The following is an 8,049-nucleotide window of genomic DNA, read 5'->3' on the forward strand; positions in this document are numbered from 1 at the left end:
GATTACACAGACTAAGGCTATTATCCATCTGCATACGCAAGAAACACATAAGTATTTGCATACACTGAAATTGCAAAGAATAACATCTTACATGTTACTGTTATAACTCCTTCAGGGACATTTGCTTTCAAATGGCAAAATTTAGAACTCCTAAAGGAATAGTTTTACATTAAAGGAAATGCGATACTTCTCTTTATATCTAAAGAGGTTGAGTGCAAACATGAATACCACTCTTGTGTTTGTTCATTAAAGGTGCGGTGTGTAGAATTTAGTGGCATCTAGCAGAACAGACTTGGCAGAAATAGAATATAATATTCATAGATATGTTTTAATTAGTGTATAATCCCATGAAAATAGGAACTATGTTTTTGTTACCTTAGAATGAGCCCTTTATATATACATAGGGAGCGGGTCCTCTTCCACAGAGGCCGCCATTTTGCACCGCCATGTTACTACAGTAGCCCAGAATGGACAAACCAAACACTGGCCTTTTCACATTTTTCATGAGTCTCGCAGCCACCGTAGGTTCTTCTACACACTTCGAAGGGAGGGGGAGGGGTATTCCATTGGTTGCAGATGCTGCTAGATGCCGCTAAATCCTACACACTTCACCTTAATTATGAAGCCAGATCCTGTAAGCAACTATCTTACCTTAATTTAGCATGAAGCCCTGAAAGCAAGAACATACCTGGCTCTGTTAAAAAAAAATCTGCCTGCCTGCATGTTGAAAGCGTACTAATTAACATGTTTCCCCCCCTTTTTTTTACACAAAGACAAATGTGAAAATGAGAAGCTGTTACAAAGAGTTATAGCAAACAGCAGCAGGGCACAAGTGTTTCCTCCTGCTTCCAGTCTTTATACTAAGCTAAGCGCCTCTTGGCTCTATCTCCTAATACATAACAGACAGACATGAGAGTTGTATCAACCTTCTCATCTAATTCTCTGTGAGAACATGAATAAGCACATAACCGCAGGAAGTTAGGTGCAGCACCCCCACCTCCAGGAGGAGGCCCATGGTGTTGCATTAATTTATTTTTTTCTGTCATGTGTGAGCCAGTCCGGCAAAAATAGACTCTGCACATAAAGATAGTGGAGTGGGGAAAAGAACCGGGCACGCTCAACAGAGCCGGAACGCAACACAGCTGCTTACTGTGGACATTATACTCCACGTCTGCCAGTCCCTGTAGGCTATATTGCTTTTCAAATTATGTCGAGCAGCATGAGACTTCCAGGTGATTTCTTTATTCTGTGTTGTATTGATGTATGAGTTTTTTTCTTAAACTTTAAAGATTAGAGAGACTGCTTTCAGTAATTGTAAACGTTTCCATGCACGCAGTAATGTGTCACTGCAGCAAATATTGTGGCAAATATTGTAACTTGACAGAACAGAGGAAACTCTGCAGGGAAGGATATTAGATATTATTATCAGGAGGACGGCGGCTGCTTTACTCCAAATAGTTTCGCTGTATGAACCTGGACTGTGTGTGTTTAACAGCTGACCTTTTAGATGTGTAGAAGAACACACAACACTCTCAACTGCAATCATGTTGCTGTGACTATGAATAAGCATACTTCCTGAAATCTTAAACTATTGCTTTAAGAGTGATATTGAAACATATCATGCTTTTTGGGATTTTCTGTTATTTCCACACTGTTACGATGTCAGATGTCTATGTTAAACATGGTCAAAGGTCCAGGACAGACAGATTCTGAGCTGAGGAACCAGTATAAGATAAAGTCTTTTGAACTGTAAATTCTACAAAGATATTCCAGTAGAGCCCCAGAATATAAATATAGACCTGGAAATGTGCATGATATGTCCCCTTTAATGATTTTTCAAGCTAATGCTGGTGATAAACTATATCATAAAGTTAAAAGTCAAAATAGCCAGAAATGCAGGGCTCATTTTCTGAGAGCTTTTGGGGTATCAGTTATGTTTGCTCCATTCTCCTCTCTTAACATTATTATTCTGCTGAAATGGTCATAAGAACCTGCATGCTTCCTTTAGGAAAAAATACAGAATACATCAATACAACTTTCTATACTCAAGTAGACAATAAATACAGTAAAGGCAGCAGAAAAACGACTGAGGTTTTAGTACTACAGAGCGCCATGATGAGTCATATTGGTGATAATGCCGTGAAACAGCCTCCCATTCTTTTACCCAGCATCATGCTTCAAAAGTTGTCAGTGGCTTTTCAGTCACAGACCTCTTTCCTAATTTAAAAGACAATTTACTCATCACAATGTAAGTCACAGGGTGGATGATAACTGTAATGATTTAATTATTTCTACACAAATCTCTCATTATGTTTACGCTTGATAAATGACTCACATCACTTCTGTTTAATTGACTATCCTCGACCTGAAGCCACTGGAAATAAACTGAGATGAGTGTTTGGAAGGCACTTGTTCAGTCTGAGAGCTCTCTGAGAATGAATGGGGGTGATATATCGTGAGGTTATTAAGCCACACGCTGGATTTAATTGGCAAAAAGATTACAAGTACAAAATTACAAAAGCACTTAAAGACAACCAAAAAGTGCTGGTAAATGTTTTGCACTTTCCAATGAAACAAAAAGAATTCATTCATTTTAAGTGAAAGTGTATGACCATATAAACAATAGATTAAGCTTTTACACACATATACCGTCTCATTATTTTTCTATGGTACATTTTTGTGCAAACGAACAAACACACACACACACACACACACACACACACACACACAAAGGCATGAAAAGCAGACGTTGTTTCTTGGGATCTCATTGGGATGGATCTCCTGTCTACTCCCTCTTTCAGCCCTCTCTTAGGATCTTGTCTGCAGGCTCATCACATACATTGTTGCTGCAAAAGACAACTACACTCCCCTGCTGAACACAAATTGCACAGCTCTCACAGTTTCACTCTATAGCCAGAATATCCTTATGGTATCAGCACAGTTTCTCTTATTTTACTTTCCTTTTGTCTTTTTATCATTGTCAGATTTTTTTTCCTTCCCTGCTTCTCTTTGTGTCTTCTCTCTCAAATCAACTCCTTAACTTGCATGACTGTATATCTGAAACAGTATTACCAAAGTATTATTCTGAAAGTCATACACCACCACACAAAAGCACGACACATAATCGATGAGCTTAAATGTATTCCAAAAGTTAAAACATGTAAACAAATCCATCAAAAGTTTGTAATGGTATGTCTGGCATCTCTCCCCCTCACACATATACACAGATAAATGCTCTCTCACAAACACCTACTCACATTTGAGACTGAGGTTTTAGTGGGAGTTTTTCTTGCTCATTGAGAGTCTAAAGGTTGAAAGGGTTACCGCATGCATTCATTGTTCCCATAATGTGGGCATTGAAAAGCCCTTTGAGACAAGTAACTGTGATTAACAAGGCTGTATAAATAAACTTAACTTACAAATGAGCGTCTGTTGCTGCTTTCTGCTGCTGCTGGTAAAGTAAGGATGGAGGTTCAGTGGGTTCAGCGTGGTAGAGTGCGAGGCGTTGTGATGGAGTAAGGTGATGATGGAGACAGAGCAGACACACCAGATGGATCGTCTGTCATGTGTGTCATCTGCTTCCCTCTTAGCACTGTGAAGTAAAAAAAAAACATATATTGGCAAATGTTTATTACAGTTTATTAAAAAAGAAATAAAAAAGATACAGGAAAGAAACTTTCAAGTTCGATGATATTGTCAAAATTTTCATTCTCTCTTGTGCTGCCGCGACGTTCTGAATCCACTCTTCAACTGTACAGTAAATTATCCAGCTTGGGGGAAAGTTTTTAAGAGTGACTCAGAGACTAATTTAGAGGTGTCATTTTTTAAAAAAATAATTTCATCATTAGTGACAAAGCCAACTTTTAGTATTCCAGGGGTGACAGAAAGAGCAAGAAATACTGTGAAACTAAGATATTCTATACAAAGTCAATGTAAAGCTGTGATATTTTTCAAGCCTATTTAAAATTCATCGCCAGCTTTACTTTCATCCTATATTTATATACTGATGACGGATCAGCAGCTACAGTTAAGTGCCGCGGGGTCGTCTGAGCTGAGTGTTTTGCAAGAAGTGCTGTAATTTTCGAAGTGAAGCCAGCACTTGACTTTCAGCGTTATTCCAACACGAACTGATGAAGGTTTAATGAAGGAGAAAAACAGTATATGCGTGTGTGTGTGTGTGTGTGTGTGTGTGTGTGTGTGTGTGTGTGTGTGTTATGGAGAGGGGAAGAGGGACTCTTGTATTTGACCTTAGAAATGTCAGTTATTTTTGAAAAATCTACAGTAGCAGTGACGTTCATCTCTGATGCTTCCACACTCGAAACTCTTAGTTAGTCTTGTCACCTTATTCTAGTCTAACTGTAAGGACAGCTGCTGGAGAAAAAAAAAAGTCTTCCCCCACCATCCTTGATAAAAAAAAAAGTTGTTCATGGTCTCTAAAATGTTGCCTTTGTGTAGCTCAGTTCCGCAGTGTTGCTTTGTTTGCTTGTGTTTTCTGCTTCTGCAGCGTATCTCTAAATGCAACTTGTGTTTTGTCAAATTTATGAATACTGTAGCATCCCTCGGTAAGAAGACAACGAGACATTACCTGTTTTCAGTGGCGATTTATGAGCCACAACAGTGCACACATTACTGTGGGCAGTAGCCAGCTGTGCTGTTAGTTCTGAACTAGCCTCTTAGATCTCTAAAGAAAGACTAACTCCCACTCTCAAAACTAGCAGGAAAAAACATCAGATATCCCCTCTAACTCTCCACCAATCAGGTACACTATCTCACACAAATCACTGTCATACAGTATGTAGCTCAAATGAGTGACAGGCTTTACAGCATCTAAACTGACGACATGTTCACTGGCATCCTGGAAATTGCAGTCTGTTTTTTTAAATTATCTTTAGCTCTCTAGGTGAGCTGACATCTCAACACAGAGACGCATAACTAATTCTAAAAGGATAGATTTGCAATTTTTCAAGTATGGCTTAAAACAATAGTCAGGTGCCCAAAAAGAGGTTTATCTGGAGCTTATATGAGGCTTCAGTAGTCTGCGTTAGTCATATCAAGTGGATATATGCCACATTTGCAGTCTTTTTAGCATCAAATTCCCTCTTTGTGTTTCCTCAGCTGTGGTGGAAGTATAGTAATAAGAAGAGGGACTTTGGCACTAAAAAGACTGTAACGTTGAAAAATATCTACTTGCTTTGACTAATCTAGGCGGCTAAAGCTTCATATTAGCTTCTGATAAATTTTTAAATATATTTGCACAGAAGGAGGACTGCGGATTTTGGCCCCATCACTTACACTGTAAGTCCATTATGAAGGGATCTTCCAATCACTGGCGGCCCCAGAAATTTTTGGCGAGATGGAGCCACTGAAAAAACCAAAAGCCATAACTGAATTTCAGGAATTGTATTATGCTCTTATAGTATGTAAACTAGTTGAAAACTATGTGAGAATTAAGGAATCACGTACTGATATATTTTGGTTTCTTTGTTTTACAGTTAATGTGCTAATTATCTGATGTGCATAGACTAATACTGGTACATTAAAATTTTGAGTTGCACTGCAATCCTGTTTTAATGTTTTATGTGTCTCTACATACATGTGTTTGGCAATTCATTGTTCTTCAGATAGGCTAGTTGTCCTTTTCCTTAAAAAGACAAACATGAAGCTTTAATTTGAAGAAGTACATTGATTGTAAGGAACAAAATATTTATTGAGAACAAGCTTACTCAACTTTAAAAACACTAGCTTCTGATGACACCCCCAGAGACACAAGACTGAGCTCAGCTGCTGCTGTCCATGAGGCAGACTGTCATCTGGCAGTGCATTGTGCAGCAGCAGGCCGGGGGAGGGGTCGCAGTGTGATGCAGTGACGGATGGGCTAGCTATGGATTTGTCATTTTCTTTCACATGAATTATTATGAAAAATATGTATGACTGATTCAAATGAATAGTACATAATGTAAAAAATCAGATAGAGGTGTATTATGTGTATGCGACTCACAAGGGGGGGCCAGCAATTGTATTAGGGTGGCCGTGGCCCCCCCGGACCTCTTGACCACCCCTTGGAGGTGACATTGCTTCTAATGGCCCGTATGAGCAGGAGGAATTATTACGGCAAGAAAACCCTATTTCAGTGTTATTTGGGCACCTGACTATTGTTTTAAGACAGACTTCAAAAATTGTGAGCCTGTCCTTTAACATCTCACCGAATCCATAGCAGTATGTTTTGACCAATGTTTGTGTGTTGGTCTCTCTCATCTCCTGTTTGTGCAATTTAGTGACACTATCACTAAGCTATTAGGCTTAACAGAAGCTACATGGTCTTGTATGTGCTGCATAAATCATCTGGACATAGTATTCACGTCACATTCAAAATGATACAGATTTTGTCAGGAGACAACAGCGTACTGATTCTGTTTGTTATAATGCATAACGCGTTAATCTGTTGAAATATAACAGATTAGTGAAATAAACGTGGGTTTAAAAAAGAAATGACAGATTACAGACAGTATGTGCACACACATATGTGGCTGAAAGGTTTACATAACCAATCACATAACATAAAAATTATACCAAAAAACAACATCGAGCTCTTATATTTCAAATATTTTGTGTTTTATTGCAGTTATGAATACCTGTATAGCTGAATCTTCTTACTTTCTGGTCCAAGATCATGTATTTTTTGGAGATATTTGTCACCATTAAAATAAAAGCTCCATTATAATTTAAAAAAAACAAACCTCTCTCCAAAATACACAAATATGCCTACAATTGATGAAAAGTTGTCATAGCACAGAGCAAGTTATAGCTGAGGATAAACAAGTCCATATTCAACTTTGCACTGATTAACATGTGAAGCATCATTTCAAGAACAGAGAGGCAACATTGGAGTAACATCTGTTTACTGCCATTGTAAAACAGAGTGTTTCTTATGTTGTAATGGCATTATCATCACAAGCAAGACGAAGTTGCAGTGGATGTCATGCAATGGATTTCACCCCGACATGAGATTATACTCTTTCTATCTCGTCATATTGTCTTGTGTGGAAGGACGTACTGGCAAATGCATCACAGAGCAATTTTTCTCCTCAGTTGTAGCTCTTCTGTTTTTTTTTTGAATTCCTTCTTTGTCATGAGATATGATGAGTCTGTGTTTGTGCTCTGCTGTTTGCATCATGGTGGATGCACACCACAAGATTTCTGATAAGACATAGATCCAATTAAATCACCCATACATAGAATATCAGGATGAAAACCCCTATAGAGGCCATATCCCACCATCTAAATGGAGCGAGCCCGGCTTAGACTGCAAATGTAGAATTTAATCAACTGAACGGGTCTTCAAGGAGTCCTGGGGTGTCTTCTCCCTCTAATTTAATGGAATGAAATGGAAAAGTGTAGAAACTCTGTACTAGAATATGCCAGCACTGCCTCGCTGTAGGACCACACTAGAACCAATTTATTCAACAACATAAAGCATGTATTTCAATGAAAAAGGAACAAGAAGTTGTTTTGCAGGATTTCTTCCCTGCTTTTCAAAGTGAAAATGTTAAAGTTGGTTTAGCAGGGGGGAAATCGGGAGAGGTGTGGAGGTTTGATACAAATTTAAAACTACTGCAAAACAGACCACTTTTTTGGGTGACAGAAATGAGGAGAGACAGAGAGACAGCAAGGGGTATTATCAAAGAGAGAAAGGGGGAGGAAAGAGAGAAGGAGTCTGCTTTATCTGCCATCTTATCTGAAGCCAATTACATTATTTAGCTTCGTAATGAGCTGAACTATGTGCTTGGACTCAGAATAAGCCCTTTATGCGGTGTTACCTCTGATGATCCACCTCTCTTTGAAAAAACCTTTAAAAACTAAAACACACACTTGCACAAAGATAGTAAACACCATACGAAATGGACTCACACAAAGAGAAAGTACCTGGGAAAGCTCAGCAGGACAGCTATGAAGCCTGTAATGAAAACAAAGGGCTGTCCTACAGGAGGCTCTTCATATTGAACCTATTCCAGAGCTCCACAACATTCACTTCAGTTATGAATGAGTGTC

Source organism: Thunnus thynnus, chromosome 5 (assembly GCF_963924715.1).
Source record: "Thunnus thynnus chromosome 5, fThuThy2.1, whole genome shotgun sequence".
NCBI lineage: Eukaryota > Metazoa > Chordata > Actinopteri > Scombriformes > Scombridae > Thunnus > Thunnus thynnus.